Below are 17349 nucleotides of genomic sequence, written 5' to 3'. Positions count from 1 at the left end.
GTATATATTTTCATGCATTTACTGTGAGTTATAGGGGGTTGGGAATTAAAGCGTGTTTATCTTTTTATTTCTAGTGTGTCTTTATTGAAGTGATATGTATGAGAAAATGTGACTTGTGTTCAAAGAGATGAAATAGAGCAAATTAATTAAAAAAAATTAGCATGCCAAGCATTACTGTATCCATGTGAACTTCAAGTTGAAAAAAACTATTCAGAAGAAATAAGTATATGAGGAAGTAATAGCTTTTTTTACCAGAATACCCGGTTTGTCAATATTAACATGGAATGCAAATGTTGTTACAGATGTACATAAAATTAAAAGTATCAAATTATATTAAGAAGTGCAGGATGCAAATAGGAATGTTACAGGAGATGCATTCAGATATAAATTAGCATGTGATTTCAAAAAAGAATTGATTTATAACCACCACTAAGCTGAGTATCAAGGACAAAGGAAAAGGGAAGTAATAAAAATATGTACTATGAATGGGGCTCCAATAATGATAAGAGAGGAAAAAGACAATGATGGTAGATTTATGGCAGTAAGTGGTTATTGGCAGGGGAGGAGGATTCCTCAGGGCTACATTGGATAGAAATTATATTTGATAGGAGCACGTGTATCTAATTGAAAGCTTTGAGATCCATCAATAGCTATATTCAAATAATACACCAGTATAAACTAGAATAAATATGCAGAGTAATGATGTAAAAATGAGCCAACAGTGCTTTCCTAATTATTGGTTAAAATTGGAGGAACTTAATGAGTGGGTGGATATTATTCAAGAGTTATTAAGGAAGACAGAGATTACTTCAGAAGGAATAACTAGTTAGTGGGAGAAACCAACAGCGGAGTTTAAAACATGGAATAAATTAAACAGAGAGAGAGATAATAAAGAAATGATAGGAACTATTTAGAAGGGATGGCAATTCTTGAAGTACTGCAGAAGAAGGGGGGGTCTCATTAAATAAGAAGAACACCAACATCAGAGTGTTAAATGAAAAATAAGTGAGTATAGAGATAATATGCATGAGTTTAAAAGAGTTGCTGTTAAGCAACTATGTTTTTATAACAACTCTAGAAAGCAAAACTTTTAGCACAGCACCTTAGGCAACAGATAATAGAAAGAGGTATAGGCATATTGAAGGGAGCCAATGACAACAAAACAGCAAGGTATCCCACACAATAATTACAGATATTTCAGAAATGTTGTGAAAATCTGCAGAAATCAGAAGACTGGTTAAACCAAGAAAAGGCACAAACTAAAAATACTTACAGAAGACTTAATTATGTTACTGCAAGAGAAAGATGAGGCTCAACAATTAATAGGTAAGACAGGAAGAGACAAGCTAAAGACAGTGATGTGGAAATCAATCAACAGAGTAGTCTTCAGGAACTGACCACACTCCTGTGGAAATTTAGAACTTAGGAGGAAAGAAAGAAATTAAGATGTTGAAGGTTTTGTTTAACAATAATTAAAAAAATGAAGAAAGTACCAGCATCATGGAAGTAATCTGTGGTGGTTGTGCTAACCAAAGACAGTTAAGAACCTTGAGACTTAACTTCCTTTTGACTTATTTCAATGTAAGCCATAACTATAAGTATTAAAATCTATACTAGCTAAGAGAATGTTAAAGGTGTTATACTAGCTAAGAGAATGTTAAAGGTGTTACCACAGTTGATAGATATATCAAAGTGGTTTTGTGGAGGGAACGCAAACATTTGATAGCTTTAATAGAAAATTGGAGATTCAGAGGAAAGCAGAGTATAAGAAAACAATGCTACTCCTGGTGAATCTTGAAAAGAAAGCATTCAACAGAGTCAGCCAGTATTCTATGAGAAAGTCAATGGCAGCATTTGCATTCACTGAAAAAATAACAGTGTTAATTAGAAAATAAGAATTGTTGGATGCAAAAGTTTAGGTGGAAGGGTTCATTTCAGCCAAGTTGTGTTTGAACAGAGAAACCCGGCAGAGATGTCATTTTTCTCCACTGTTACTTGCTTTATATTTAGAGTTCTTGGCAAAGAAAATAAGGGACTCACAAATTTAAGAGTAAAACTGGTCTGTTGCTCAATAAAACAATTTAGTTTTGCACTTGATAAATCCAGGAAAGGGCATTTGTATTTTGAGAGAATTTCAGGTCATTTTGGAATATGAAATAAATATAAAACAAAGGCTATAGCAGTAAATTATGCACCAAGCTATGAACGGGTTCAGCAATACCCATACTTATAGGCCATGACAACATGGAGCATTTAACTGCACGGACTAAAAAGGATTTTGTTATGATAACCAAGGATATTTGGAAAGAAACAAAAGATAATACAAAAATTGAGAAACTGCAAGCTCCTGATTATAGATATAGCTAGTAAGAAACAAGTATTGAAAATGAAATGTGTTTACTCTACTTAGTCTTATGTACTGATCAGTCATATTTTTCCCAAACAGAGGAAAAGTTGTAAATAATAATTAATAACAGCAGAGATCATTTATTTTGGAGGGTAAGAAGACAAGATTCAAGTGGGATAAGCTGACTCTCCCCATATAATAAGGCAGTTAAAATGTACCCGAGTTGTAAGGGTACTTTAGAACTGCACAGTTTAGACTCATATGCATAACTCAAGGTTAACAGGGTTATACAACAAAGTAGGAAAGCATTACAATGAAACATGAAGGGAGTTCAAGAGATAAAGAGTGACACTAGGATTCAAGATGCTCCTTAAGGAAAATAGCCATATAGAATAGCATGCTCATAAAACAAAGCAAAATATTCTAGGAACCAAATCAGTGACAGAATGAAGAAGGGAGATATTCTGGAGGAAATTAGAGAAGGAATCAAAGTATTGGGAGCAACTAACTCAGGAAGGAAAGATAATTGAGTTGAATGAGGCTAAGTAGTTGTTTTGGACTGCAGATTAGAGATAACCATTTCTATCAGGGATTGAGATCAGAGTATAGGCAAAAGCAAAAAGATAGGGAAGTGTTAAACAAAAAACAATTCTGGTAAAAATTGTTGGTTAAGTCTATAATGGAAGCTGCTGTTAAAAAGTGATAATTAGTAGAGCATATACAAATTGCATAATTGAAAAGACTGGAACATGGATGGAAATGCATTTTACAAATGAACAATGGGAAGAACTTTGTAAGGCTCCCAAGTAAGTGAAAAAGACCAAAAGGTTTGGGATTTTTGTGTGGAAATGCTTGCATAAGTATTTTTACATTCCAAGCTGAAATGTCAACACTCAAAATACTAAGTACAGATGCAATGAAAAAAAGGAGACAGAAAATGCAAGGGAAAGAGCAAATATCAAGCATTTCTTGCGTCTTTTAAACTTATTTTATTTTCAGAGCAAAAGCACTCTGCACTCCCCAAAGTGAAAGGCAAGCACCCCCTCCCCCCAATTTTTATACATACCAACACCAAGGTCAGTATATGCAAGTCCCTTTTTTCATGTGGTCTCCTTATTTTTTCAGGGTTTGCTGAAGTGGGTTGTGGCATTTCAAATGGTCATCATATTTTTATACCCCAAGTTGACGTCAGAAGATTCTTCCTCAAGTAGATAGCAAATTAGCAAATTCTGGTAATGTGAAGGAGCAGAGAGAGGTAATTAAGGCCATGTTTCTCAGAAATGTAACACTTTGGCAGACTGTAAAACATTCCCTATATAGTAATTTGACAGAATTGTTAGAGGAACAAATAGCTGTAACATAGGAAGGGATTCTTTTGAGTCGTGATACATGATCTGAATTGCCTAGACATAATGAGGCTTTACTCAGTTTAATTTTATTGGCTGCTAGGAAAAAAATTATCAGGAAATGGAAATCAAAGTCTAGTCCCAAAAATCACAAAGGTAGTGGACATAATAAAGGAGATAAAAGAACTAGATGTTGGATATTTAGAAAATGGAAGGAGCAAATTTCATAGAAAATTTAATTTGTTAACATACTCAGAATGTTATTCAGGAGGATCAGTGAGGTTTAAGGATAATTAGGAATTGAGCAACTTACATAATGTTGAAATGAAAATTGTTAAAAAAGAAAATGTATGTGCATACTGCATGACAAAAACAATGGAAAAGTACAGTTGTGCAAGTTCTACTTAACTGTAACAGTGGATGTTTGTAGAGCACATTGCTTTACTGGCATATGGGTAGAAGTGCCTTTCTTCCTTCCCTCTGGCAGTCTGTCAAAGCTCACAACTTCTCCCACCTTCCCATTGTGGAAAGGCACTTCTACCCATATGCCAAGCAAGGTAGTGTGTGTTTGCTGTATATCTGTTATTACAGTTTGTTTTATTACAGCATTAACCCATGAATGGGTGTAAGTAATGCTGGATATACCCACAGTTGGTGTGGTTTGGTGACGAGGGTGTTGCCTGACCAGAGTATAAAACTAAAGAGACTAAAAACATTTTAACTGCTTGTATCTTGCTATCTATATCAATATAACAACAGCTTACAATGTCTCAGTTTTTGTGTTATCTCTTGATTAGTCTCTTCCCACATTTCTTTAGCTGCCACACCAGAATCCTTTTTAATCCAAACTCCTAAGTACTTAATTTTATAATGTCCCCATAAATATGGATACTGTTGAACCAATTCATGTGTGGGTACATAATTTACAACTATTGTGTTTGTTTTAGCTTCATTCATTTTGTATCCTAAAAATATCAGAAACTGCCTCCAAATGTTCCACAACACTGAAATGCCCTTTTCTTGTTTTATCAGGTATAAAATAATATCATTTGCAAATAGGGACAGCTTTTTTTGACTACCATACCAACTATATCCGTGAATTTATGAGTCTCTTGTTTTATTTGTCAGTTGTTCTAAATATAGCACAAATAACAAAGGTGAAAATGAACACCCCTCCCTGGCTCCACTGCTCAAACAAAAATTATCTGAAAGGAATCCACTCACTTTAATTTTCACCTCCGATCCTTCATATGTTCTCCTAATCAACCTTATAATTTTAGCAGGAATGCAAATGCTTCCATTGCACTACTCAAATTCCAGCTTACTCTGTCAAATGCTTTCTCTTTATCAAGACCCACCAACAACAGAAGTATTTTCTTACATTCAGATTCCCTCTAGATCATCCTTCTTCTGTTAATGTTGTCAAATGTTTGTCTTCCCTCCACAAAATACATCAATCCATATCTATCAATTTTGACATCACCTTTGTCATTCTTTTAGCCATTATAGACAAACACTTTATAATCGTGGTTTAGGATTGAAATGGGCCTGTATGAAGCTGGATCTGATGGGTCTTTACCTCTTTAGGTATTACAGCCACCACCGCTTTCTTCCAGGATGTCGGTGCTTCTCCACCCCTTAAAATACTGTTAAACAAAACCTTCAAGCTCTTTATCAGGTTTTCCCTCCTAACTCAAAAAAAAAAAAAAACAAAACCCAAAAAAATTGAGCCATGCAGATAAAGAGGTTGAATTAAATTCTCTTTACCATTCAATTAATTCTCTATACCACCATATATAACCATCTGACTTGTACTGCACCTAGTAATAAAGCTGTCATATTTAAATGTATGATCAACTAATTTATATCATATTTAGGGATATCATTGTAATATTTAATTGTGTTAGCTCGAAAGTATGACAGCTTTTGAATGATATTTTAATATTTGGATGGTATAAAGTGGGGATGGTGATTTTGTAATATGTCTATGTTGGTAAAAAAAAGTGTGCTTTTGAACTGTTTTGTAACCAATCAGTAGGGGACATTGCTGTATATAAGAAGTTGGAATGTGATTGTAATTTATCCTTGAGGGTGAAATGCTGAGGTACCAGAGATGACTATAAAGAGAATTTAATTCAACAACTTTATCTGCATGGCTCAATTTTTTGGTGTTTTTTTTTTATTTGTGCATTGTAATTTCATTTCCCTCCTAACTTCCAGACTTCCACAGGAATACCATCTATTCCTGGGGACCTTCCTGTGGATTGGTTATACATCACCACTTTTATCTCTTCTCCTACTATCCTAATTGTTAGTAATTGAGCCTCATCTACCTCTAACCCTGGCATATTTAATTATTTGACAAACATTTACATTTGTACCTTTTCTTGATCTCCATATTTCTCGGCTTTATACAGGCTTTCATAACATTTCTGAAATATTTCTAGTACCTCTACAAGATCTGTTATCTTCCTTGTTATAGGCTCCCTAAGCTCAGCAACAACCCTTTCTACTTTCCGTTGCCTGAGTCATTGCACTAAAAACTCATACATATTATCAAGGTAATTTTTTATTTTCTGCTTATCATTCTGCAATTACTCCTCTACTTGTTCTGTGAGATTTCCCCTATTCTGTAATACTTTAGCATTTGTCAGTCCCTCTGAATAATTCTTGTTACTTATTAACCATCTCTCTCTCGCTTTTATTTCCACCCTATTTTGAATCTCCACTTTAATTTTATCCCACTCCTTAGCTATATTTTCAGAAAAAAACTACCTGGAGTAATTATTGATGAACTAAAATTTGATATTCATATCCAACAATGTATAAAAAAGACCCACCAGAAGCTCAGACTTCTCTATCGCAACCAGAAATTTCAGTCACCTTCTTCCAAACCTTCTTTTGTTCATTCCCTTCTTTTACTCTGTCTTTTCTATGCTGCACCTGTTATTATTAATGTTCAAACTTCACTTATCACTAGAGCAAACATCACAAAATAGCCAGGTTTGCCTCTAATCTCCCTTATAAATCCCACCACTGTCTTTTCCTTAAATCAATCCAATGGCCAGAATTCTCTAAACTACTACATCTACCCCAACTTCACATTACACACCCTATCCTGAATGACCCCTCTTTCTGCTCTTCCATCTGCAACCTAGTCCCCTACTACAACCCCCATCATCACCCTCGTACTTCCAGCAAACACCTCATTGACATATACAAACCCAATAAAAATATAGGAAAGTCCCTGTACAAATATTCTGTTGCACTCCCTGAAAACATAAGCATTCATCAAAAACACCTGTTCAAAAAAGAACTTAAAAAATTTCTTCAGAGTACATGATCCTGCCTTTGTCTAACCCCTACTTGATCTAGCCTCTTCTCAACTTTAACCCCTTTCCCTATTCTACTCTTTACTTACCTGTACTTGCCTCATATATCTTTATACCACCCTCTCCTCTCACTTCTATAGCATACATATTCATATATATATATATATATATATATATATATATATATATATATATATATGTATATATACATATACATATAATCTTTATTTAAAAAAAATATTTAATGGTTTATTTATTTGTATGTAGACCTGTCAGTTGTTATTTAACCTACTCTATGTACAGATATTATCTAACTGTTGATTTTCTTATTATGTTTCATGGTGGTTTTAATTATTTACTCATTTTTATTTTTATGATAAAAATCAAATCAAAAATATGTAATACTTCTGCAGCTTTTCTCCTCTGGTCCCCACTAAAAATGGGCCCCTGGCTCAATTGGACTAACCCAGTTAACAAATGTTAAAAAATAAAATAAATAAAAATTAAGAAAGAAATTTCTATCTTCTCTAATGACTCCCAAATTATTTCCACTACTCGTTCCTTAAATTTCTCTCTTTTCAATAGATAGGTGGGAAAGCACTTAGTGTTTCATTTTTATTTCATTACCCCGTGATTTTATTTTAGATATTATTGCCCGGTGATCTGAAATATTGATTGGATACGTATGAAAACCTTCAATTAAATGTACATGTTCCTGTGAAATGTTAAGTGCTATCTAGTCTAGTCCAGTTTTTGTATCTTAGGGAGGGTCTACTTTACATCAATGAAATGCCACTTACCCAAAACCCATTTCACCAAGACAAAAAGACTGACAGCATCAAAACACTGATGTCCCGGAATACCAACAGTTCACTCAAGGTAAGTAACTGCTCAGCCATCCTGTTGAACTTTGCCCCTTACCCCCAGGATAGTGCGATCTCAGAGTTGGTATATTTAGTTAGGGAGGTGTGGGGGGCAAAGCTCTCTACATGAGTGGGTTTGGTTTTCTGTCATTTCCATGTGGGTTTTGGATGGATGAGCGGTTACTTATCTGAAGTGGACAGTCGGTGTTCCAGGACGTCTGTGTTTTGCTGCTGTCAGTCTTTTCATCTTTGTGAAACGGGTTTTGGGTAAGTGGAATTTTGTTGATGTAAAGTAGACCCATTGGGGAATAATATGTAAATTCACAAACTCCTACTAATGAATTGACATCTTCCATGTCAAATATTTTCATAAATGTCTTCAAGAATCTACCCTCTTTTGTTATATTTTCCCTTCTGGGCCCACAGACACATCTTCACTGCTACAAATCAAATTCCAGTCTCCACTTATAAGTAATATTTCCTGCTGAAAAATGATTATTTCTACTAGAATTTTCTTAAGCTCCATTATAACAGTTTAAGGTGGAACTTGAATACATGCCAGTGTAATCCTCCTCAATTGCCCCTAGCCCCTTAGTACTACAAATATACAATTATCTTTTTTATCCTCTTCTATCACTACTGGAGCTCCTTTGTAAATAATATAAGTATTCCTTTCCCCCAGGTATTCTGCTGAAAAAACATCCTGAAAACCTTTCTTTATAAAATTCACATGTTCAGTTCATTCCAAGTGTGTCTCTTGTAGCATAGTTATTTTCACTCTACATTTTTAATATAGTTCACTACGCTTTCCTTTTTGTATATATCTATGAAACCATTAACATTTAAAGATAATATAGAAAGCATCATTATATTAAAAAGTTATTATTCCCACCTTTTATATGTAACAGCTTTTCTGTTAAGTATCTAGTTCCAGCTTCTGTGTTACATGCACATACTGATGTTTCACAGGTTGATCTTTTATACAGTTGTTTCTTGTCATATCGAACTTTCTGTTTTATTGAACACCCTAAAACAAACCAATACAAATCTAAAACCTATTAATTTAATACTAACACACAAAATCTTCAAATATTGCAGTTTTAAACTCCTAATAGAGACAACTGTCACAAACTGACAGCCACATTCACAAACTTGGGTTAAACCTAAAAGGAAGGTTCCATGCTGAAATGCATGGTAAAGCCTATGCTTCTACTAAGTGTTGTCTTGTTTTGTCTTTTCTTTATTGCTCTCCCAGAATGGGAAAACAATTTAATGTTTTCAGAAAACATTATCTCTTAGCCATTGAAATAAAGAGGTATTCTGTTTTATTGACCTTTATCAGATTGTCTTCATGGAGACATGAGAAACAGATGCAGAGTTGCTTCTACAAGCATTTATTTATTTGCTAGAGGAAAGCTTTATTATATTCAATGTTCTTTTTTATTTATTTGCTTTCTCTTAAAACATACTAGATCAAGCCAAAGATCTTAATCCAAACAGAGAAGAAAAACAGTGGCACACAATTACTTTAGTATCCCAATTACACTTGAAAAGAGAGAAAACTTTACTTTCAAGCATGCAGATATCATGCACTACACAAATATTACTGCTAAGAAGAAAAGTTTGTTTTACTTGCAATTAACTCTTTCCTTCCTCTTCCCCTCTCCTAAGTGTTCCTCCAATCATTAAATACATGAATAAATACATGAAGTACAGCATATGCTTTAGAGTCCCTTGCAAGTCCAGTATTTCTAGGTTTTCTAGTTCTGTCATGTTTCACAAATATAATTAATGCTTTGTAATCCCACATTTGTCAATATCTGAGTTGCTAGTTTTATTCCGGTTTATGTTCATTTCCCAAATCTAGTATCTGCTTCCTTTCCAAAGTACTTCTAGTCAACTCTTGCACTTTTTTTCTCTCACTCAATAAATATTTTCCATTGAAACATTGGAAAAGGTTTCACTGGCACAGTCTCTCTTTGGTCTTTATTACCAGAAGAACAAAAAGCAGAATCTCCTTCTGTTTCACAGCTCACTTTTTGTTGGACAAACTTTTGTATTTCCTTATTATCATGTTCTGCATTCAAAATATGATTTTGTTCCTCCAGGAAAGAATATTCTGAAGACACCTGGGTACAGCAGTTTGAATCTCATGCCTGCTTCTTGACATTCCCTGATTACTGGAATAAATGTACTCCTCTTTTGCCTTGTGTACAGGGAGTAATCATTTTACACAAACACTCTGTCTCCCACTTTTAGTACTTTTTCCTTCTGCCACAGCTTTAGTGTTAAAGATCTAAGTTGCCTTCTCATGTCCAAGTTTGGTGCATACACATGATGTGCCCTTTCAATTATGAACTCCTGTAGAATTCCTGTCCAGTTGTTTACTTGTGCTTTCATAAAATTAATACAGTCTGTTACTTCCATGTTCTCTGATGCAGCAGAAAATCTCAAGTTTTCCCTATGTGGTCCGACCACTGATTCTATTATTTTTTGAAACTTCTCTTCTTGAGCAGTCTCATATTTGGCCAGTCTTTTCGACCTCTAATTTTTGCAGTTTTATCATCTCTGAATATCTGTTTAAAGCTTCTTCCATTTTTTCCAGCCTTTTGTTATTTGAGTTGATGTACTCTATCAGTGTTTAATTTATTTTAATCAGCTCTGAGAACATTTGACTTATTTTTTCCTCTAGGTTACTGGAAGTCATGTCTTGCACCAAAGCTGGAGCTTGGACTGCTTTTTTGCTGAAAAGCTGCAAAATTCTTCTCAGTCAATGTTTTTTCCTCACCTTTCATGATTGATTTTCTTTCAGGTTCTCTGAATTTTGTTTTTTGCTGGCATCCAGGCAGTGCACTTACTAGCCAGTTACTGAAACATACCCAAAATTATGAGTTTACTGGCTCTCTCTTCTGAGTTTCTGTTTTCACAAAGGGAGAGTTGAGATTAAGCTGTTACTCAATGTGCAGCCATTGTATAATCCCGGTATCATTACCCCTCTTGAGCACATTTACAACCACTGCCTAACCACTAACATTATGCCAAATATTTGAAAACTCTCTTTTGTCAGGCCAATACCAAAAGAAGCTAAGCTCTCTTCTTGCAGTCACCTCTGCTCATCTCTATCCTATGCATCCTTGGTAGAATTCTTGAAAAATCATATGTAACCAACTTACAGCTTAACTACAAAGATACCACCTGCTCTCCATCAAACAACACGGATTCTGGGCTGGTAGAACATGAGTGCTTTATGTACCCTGAGTGATAACATCTTAACTTATACGGATAAAAGAAATCTTAGTGGCGCTCTCTTTATTGACTTAACCCATGACTTTGAGCTGCTCAACCACTCAATTCTATTTCTCCATCCACAAGACATTAGGATCAGCCCTAATGCTATTGCATGGTTCAAAGACTTTCTAGTCATCTATTCATTACAGGTAAAGATTGGACCTACCCTTTTCAACATGTCCCCTATTCACTCTGGAGTCCCACAGGTCTCCATTCTAGCACTTCTTCTGCTTTCACTCTTGAATAACAAACTTCTGCTAGACCTGTCCCATTTACCACTACTTCTTTATGCAGATGGTATGGTTATCGACAGATCTGATCCTTCACATCATACAACTGAAACTCAACTTGAAAAGGACCTTCTTCAGCTACAGCTCTGGTTAAACTCCAAGAAACTACTGCTCAGTGCCAAAAAATAGACCAACTTATTCAGCACCCATAAAACACTATCCAAATCCCCTCAAACATTTCATATCCTTGACTATAACAATCCAACTGAAACCAGCACCTCCTTTAGATATCGGAGGATCTGGCTTGACCAATCACTAAACTTCTGTAAGCTCACAGAAAATTTGATGGCTAACAACAATACTCCACTCTTCTCAGTCAACAAAATAGCTCGGATCATCTGTTAGAGATGCAAGAGTGTGGTGTTTAGAACACATAGACATTTTTTTTTGAAAGTACAGATTTGAATCAATATAAGAAATATTTACACAACCTGTTAGTAGGAGTAATGCTATGAGAAGCTGGACTAATCTGAATTATACTTGCTGGGTCATAAGGTGACTTGACTGATGGATGAATCATGGATGAGCTCTTTTTGGACTATTATTAATATAGTAAAATTAAAATGGAAATCTCAAAGAAGGTCTTGTTCTTTTGAAGTTTAGTGAATTGGTTGATGACTTGACTAAACAGAAGGAGAAGGTCTATAGGTACAAATGAACTGAGACACAAATAAATACCAATAATAAAAATAAATAGTTTCCTTGACCCAATCCATGAATCGTATGTAATAGGTAGAAATAGACTATGGGAAAAATGATTTGTGACAGGCCATGGAGTATGAAGATAAAAGTAAAGAGGTGAACAGATGAAGAGACATCAGAAAAGAGAGTAATACTAGCAGATGCTTCCCAGCTAAGGGAATCACTACAGTGAAAAGATGGTGTTTGTAGGAACAAGCAAAATATGAAGAAGTGTTTTACAGAATTTTGCAATTATCTATTAACACTGTCATATCCAGTTTTGATATCAGGTTTTTTTATTTGTATATTTATATATTTATTTTTTATTTATATTTTTATTTAATTTTTATTTGTTTGTGTTTGGGTTTTGTTGGTTACTAATAAAGTTTCAGATGCTAAAAAATAAAATGTCAGTAAGAATATCAGATGAGGTAGCAATCATTTTTTTAATATTTTGAACAGCTTGAGCAGAGATGTGAAGCATTCTCCTTCCAAATACATTATCTTGAATATCTAGAACAACAAAAAAATCTTTACCCTTTAGTAAGGATTTCCTAAGATCCCATCATGTAAACATGGTCAGCTTCATCTTAGAGACAAAAAAACTATCATCTTGATTTGGCCCATAGACAAAGCATATATTAACAAACTTAAATCATGGCTAAAATTTATACAGGGATCCCCTTTCTTGAAAGTTGAACTTTCAACTAAATACATTTCATCTTAAAATTTGTGGACAGGTATAAAAACTGCTATCCTAGCAAAAGGAGCACAGCTATAGCAACTGTTGGCTATATATTAAGTAAATAAATGAAAAAACATGCCAATGAAACACTATTGCCTTAGCTTTATCTTGTATTAACCTAGCTGGTAAACCACTTTACAGCATAGGCACACTAAACATTCCCTCCATTTTAAAGATTCCTCAGATCTCTAACACTCCAAGTGGGGTCTTAAAACTGTTACTTGCAGGTAAAGCCCATTTGTTTGGCACAGTGTAACTTGTGGTAAAGAAATATTAATGAAGAATATTATCTTACCTGGAAAATAAGTAATAGTAGATAACAAATCAAAAGAAAAAAAGACAGAGATGCTTGCTTCGGTTAGGTTCACTAGGATTATTTGTCTTGAAGGCAGAAGACAGACCTATAAATGAAAAAAAATGATGTGCACAGTTAGAAATAACTGCCAGAGAAGCAGACACAGAAGGAATGGATAGGTACATACAACCAAAAAATAACAGCAGCACTGTAACAACTATCAGATTTTAAACTAGCAGGTAAGTTCAGCTATGTATAGTAATAAAATATAACAAATAGGTCCAAACAAATTGCAATATGGGACCAATGAAGCTTCTAACTGTCAAACACAGTAATGATATTACTACAGCTCCATTTCTAGATTATTTACTCTTGCATATTTAGTAGCTCTAACAAGTGGTGAGGTAATATACATTTTGACAAGAACGACTGCAGTGTTAAACAGAGCAGGTGATCAATACCTTGCACTATAAGAACGACAAAGTTAGCTTGTCCTAGGAGGCATTACAGCTTACTTAACAGTAACGAACTAGGTGCTATAAAAAGTATGAAAAGCTTATTACTATGAACTGTATGCAAATGATACAGTATTATCTCAAACAGAAAATTCTAATAGCCTCACTGTATGTTGTACAACTCTGCTGAAAAATGTGAAGTAAATATTAAAAGAAAAAAAAAGTGGTGTTGTCTTCTGTAGTTGTCACAACTAAATATCATTTTCTACCTGAAAGTGTTCACTCATAGGTGCTTATTAACCTTATTGGTCTGTGAGGATGTTAAGAATCCCAGTCTTACATTCCCATGGTAGGTTTCAGCACTTACATTTTCCATATGAATGATATGTTGAATCATTTATATATTTCCCCTAACTATGAGGGAAATAGGTGCTAAACCCCAGGTGAATTTACAGTTGCCCATTCATTCACCCAAACTGTATCTGAACAGAGTAAGATAAGTACTTTACTTCATGTGGAGTGGAAGATAGTTCCGTAGAAGCATTTTTCTCTGTGATACTACCTATCCCTCCATGTTCATAGGTGTGCCAGGCTGATACTTGGGGCCTTTTTAAGCCTAGCCATGCCTCCCAAATATTTGAGACATGTTTTAGTACCCTGAGGTTATCTTAAGGGATATATGTAGACACGGGTTTAGGTGGTCGAACATTTACAGGCTGCCTGTTTCTGTTAGAGACATAGGTGCTAGACCAGGGTTAAAGTAATGACTCCCAGTTCACTGGTCCAAGATGAATTTGAATCGACTTAGGGAAGAACTCTGCTTCACATGAATAGGAAGCTTTTTCTAGAGAAGGAGTAGTCTTGGAGACACATACCTGTCCGCCATCATGTCCCATTTATGTCACAGACAAGGTTTAAATCCAGAGATTGGAAAATCCTAATGCTATTTGTTTTATTTATTTTGCACAAGAAACTGAGACCCTTGAGTGGGTGTTTCTGCTACCATTGGACTTGCAAATGTGTAATAGGTCAGACAGAACAGGGTCTGTTGAGGCTATATACACAAGACATAGGATGCCTCACAGTGGCCTGTATGATACAGTGAAGAAGGTCAGACAGAACAGGGTCTGTTGAGGCTATATACACAAGACATAGGATGCCTCACAGTGGCCTGTATGATACAGTGAAGAAGGTCAGACAGAACAGGGTCTGTTGAGGCTATATACACAAGACATAGGATGCCTCACAGTGGCCTGTATGATACAGTGAAGAAGGTCAGACAGAACAGGGTCTGTTGAGGCTATATACACAAGACATAGGATGCCTCACAGTGGCCTGTATGATACAGTGAAGAAGGTCAGACAGAACAGGGTCTGTTGAGGCTATATACACAAGACATAGGATGCCTCACAGTGGCCTGTATGATACAGTGAAGAAGGTCAGACAGAACAGGATCTGTTGAGGCTATATACACAAGACATAGGATGCCTCACAGTGGCCTGTATGATACAGTGAAGAAGGTCAGACAGAACAGGGTCTGTTGAGGCTATATACACAAGACATAGGATGCCTCACAGTGGCCTTTATGATACAGTGAAGGTGGTCAGACAGAACAGGGTCTGTTGAGGCTATATACACAAGACATAGGATGCCTCACAGTGGCCTGTATGATACAGTGAAGAAGGTCAGACAGAACAGGGTCTGTTGAGGCTATATACACAAGACATAGGATGCCTCACAGTGGCCTGTATGATACAGTGAAGAAGGTCAGACAGAACAGGGTCTGTTGAGGCTATATACACAAGACATAGGATGCCTCACAGTGGCCTGTATGATACAGTGAAGAAGGTCAGACAGAACAGGGTCTGTTGAGGCTATATACACAAGACATAGGATGCCTCACAGTGGCCTGTATGATACAGTGAAGAAGGTCAGACAGAACAGGGTCTGTTGAGGCTATATACACAAGACATAGGATGCCTCACAGTGGCCTGTATGATACAGTGAAGAAGGTCAGACAGAACAGGGTCTGTTGAGGCTATATACACAAGACATAGGATGCCTCACAGTGGCCTGTATGATACAGTGAAGAAGGTCAGACAGAACAGGGTCTGTTGAGGCTATATACACAAGACATAGGATGCCTCACTGTGGCCTGTATGATACAGTGAAGAAGGTCAGACAGAACAGGGTCTGTTGAGGCTATATACACAAGACATAGGATGCCTCACAGTGGCCTGTATGATACAGTGAAGAAGGGCAAGGACTTGACAGTCTGCACAGTTTTTATGAATTAGGCCCTTGATTTTCTTTTTCTAAGAGTGACAGTACTGTGGCAGTTCCAGATGTGACAAGTGTTTGGACAGGTACATACCAAAAGGTACATTATACTCAATGATCAGCCTAGTGAGTGCCGAGTGCAGTGGAACAATTACATCCCTGGATCTAGACATAAAACTTTTAGATACAAACTGTGCAATGAAAAAGGACTTTCTTAAAACAATGGATACATAGTGATCAAAGGACAGTCCATTGGTGACAAAAGTTCCCAGATCCCTACATAGAGGATCAGTTTTCAGCAATGTTTTTTTCATTCTGATATTTACAAAGAGAGACATGCTTGTCAAAGGAAACAATCAGACACTTCCTTCCATTAAGTTTTGGTCCATGGTTTTGACATCAGCTATTGTTTGGGATAAACCCTGTGGAGGATCTTGTACTCTGGGGAGTTTATGATGGCACCAAGTTTGCAGACATCTACAAACTTGGTCAGCCACAAACCCTAAACACTAGCTTTGACTTCTGAGAAGTAAATGCCAAAGAGGAAGATTCTAAACACTGAACCCTAGGGTACACCTTTAGTGAGAGGTTATTTGGAGATGGTAGAGCCACCCACCATAAATTCCTGGGTTCTATCTGTGAGCCAATTTACTATACAATGATATACATAGGGATTAGCATTTACCTATGATACCAGAGTATGACATGGTGTCAAACACCTTTTTTGAGGTCTAGATATATGTTGCGCGCTGCTTTGCCCTTTTTCATTGCTTCAGTAACTTTTCCAAAGAAGTCAACCAAGTTAAGTAGGCAGAATCTACTCTTAATGAATTCAAACAAGGTTGGGTTTTGAGTATGTAGGTTTCCTATATCTGCATTTATTAATTCCATAATGATCTTTTCCATAGCCTTATAATTACCCAGCTCCATTAATGTTCAAGCATTGTGTAAGGGAATGATTGTTCTGGCTTCCATTCATCTGGCCTGAAGTCTGTTTTGAGGCTGATGCTGAATAGCTTCTGTAGGAGGCTCAGACAAGTTATGTTTCAGGCTGACCAATAGGCAGCCTGGGATGTTATCTGGTCTCATAGATGTAGTGTTCTTTGCTTTAGATAGCACCTTAAGAACTTGTTATTGGGAGATATGGGTGGGGGATCTGAGAATATTGGAAGGAGGGTGAGGTTTGAGCTAAATTTGCCTACTACATTCTTTGGCAATGTCCTCTGGGTCTCAGGATGTGATATCAATCACTGTTAGGTCTGCACAACACTGGGATTTCCATACAGATATTTTTAACGTAATTAAAGAACATTTTGTGGTTATCCTTTGCTTTGGTGGCTAGTTTTATGACATCTAACTTTGGCTGGCCTGATCAGAGTCTGGAGAGCTTTGTTTAGTGTAGCAAGAGTATTTTTGGCATCTCCAAA

At 36.0% G+C, this 17349-nt stretch overlaps 1 protein-coding gene across 4 annotated transcripts in view; it reads right to left on the bottom strand.

Moving 5' to 3' along the window:
- SYTL3 (synaptotagmin like 3) overlaps positions 1-17349 on the bottom strand; it is a 1329495-nt gene that overhangs the window by 887393 nt on the left and 424753 nt on the right. For all 4 annotated transcript variants that reach the window (XM_044061986.1, XM_044061992.1, XM_044062018.1 and 1 more), the window contains one exon: positions 13188-13293. The gene's annotated coding sequence lies outside the window, so the exon portion shown is untranslated. The remainder of the gene's footprint in view (positions 1-13187; positions 13294-17349) is intronic.

Source organism: Protopterus annectens, chromosome 1.part0 (genome assembly GCF_019279795.1).
Source record: "Protopterus annectens isolate FY-2018-M chromosome 1.part0, PAN1.0, whole genome shotgun sequence".
In the NCBI taxonomy this organism is placed as follows: Eukaryota; Metazoa; Chordata; order Ceratodontiformes; family Protopteridae; genus Protopterus; species Protopterus annectens.
Note: the sequence above shows the minus strand (reverse complement) of the source record. Positions and strands in the feature narration are given on the sequence as shown.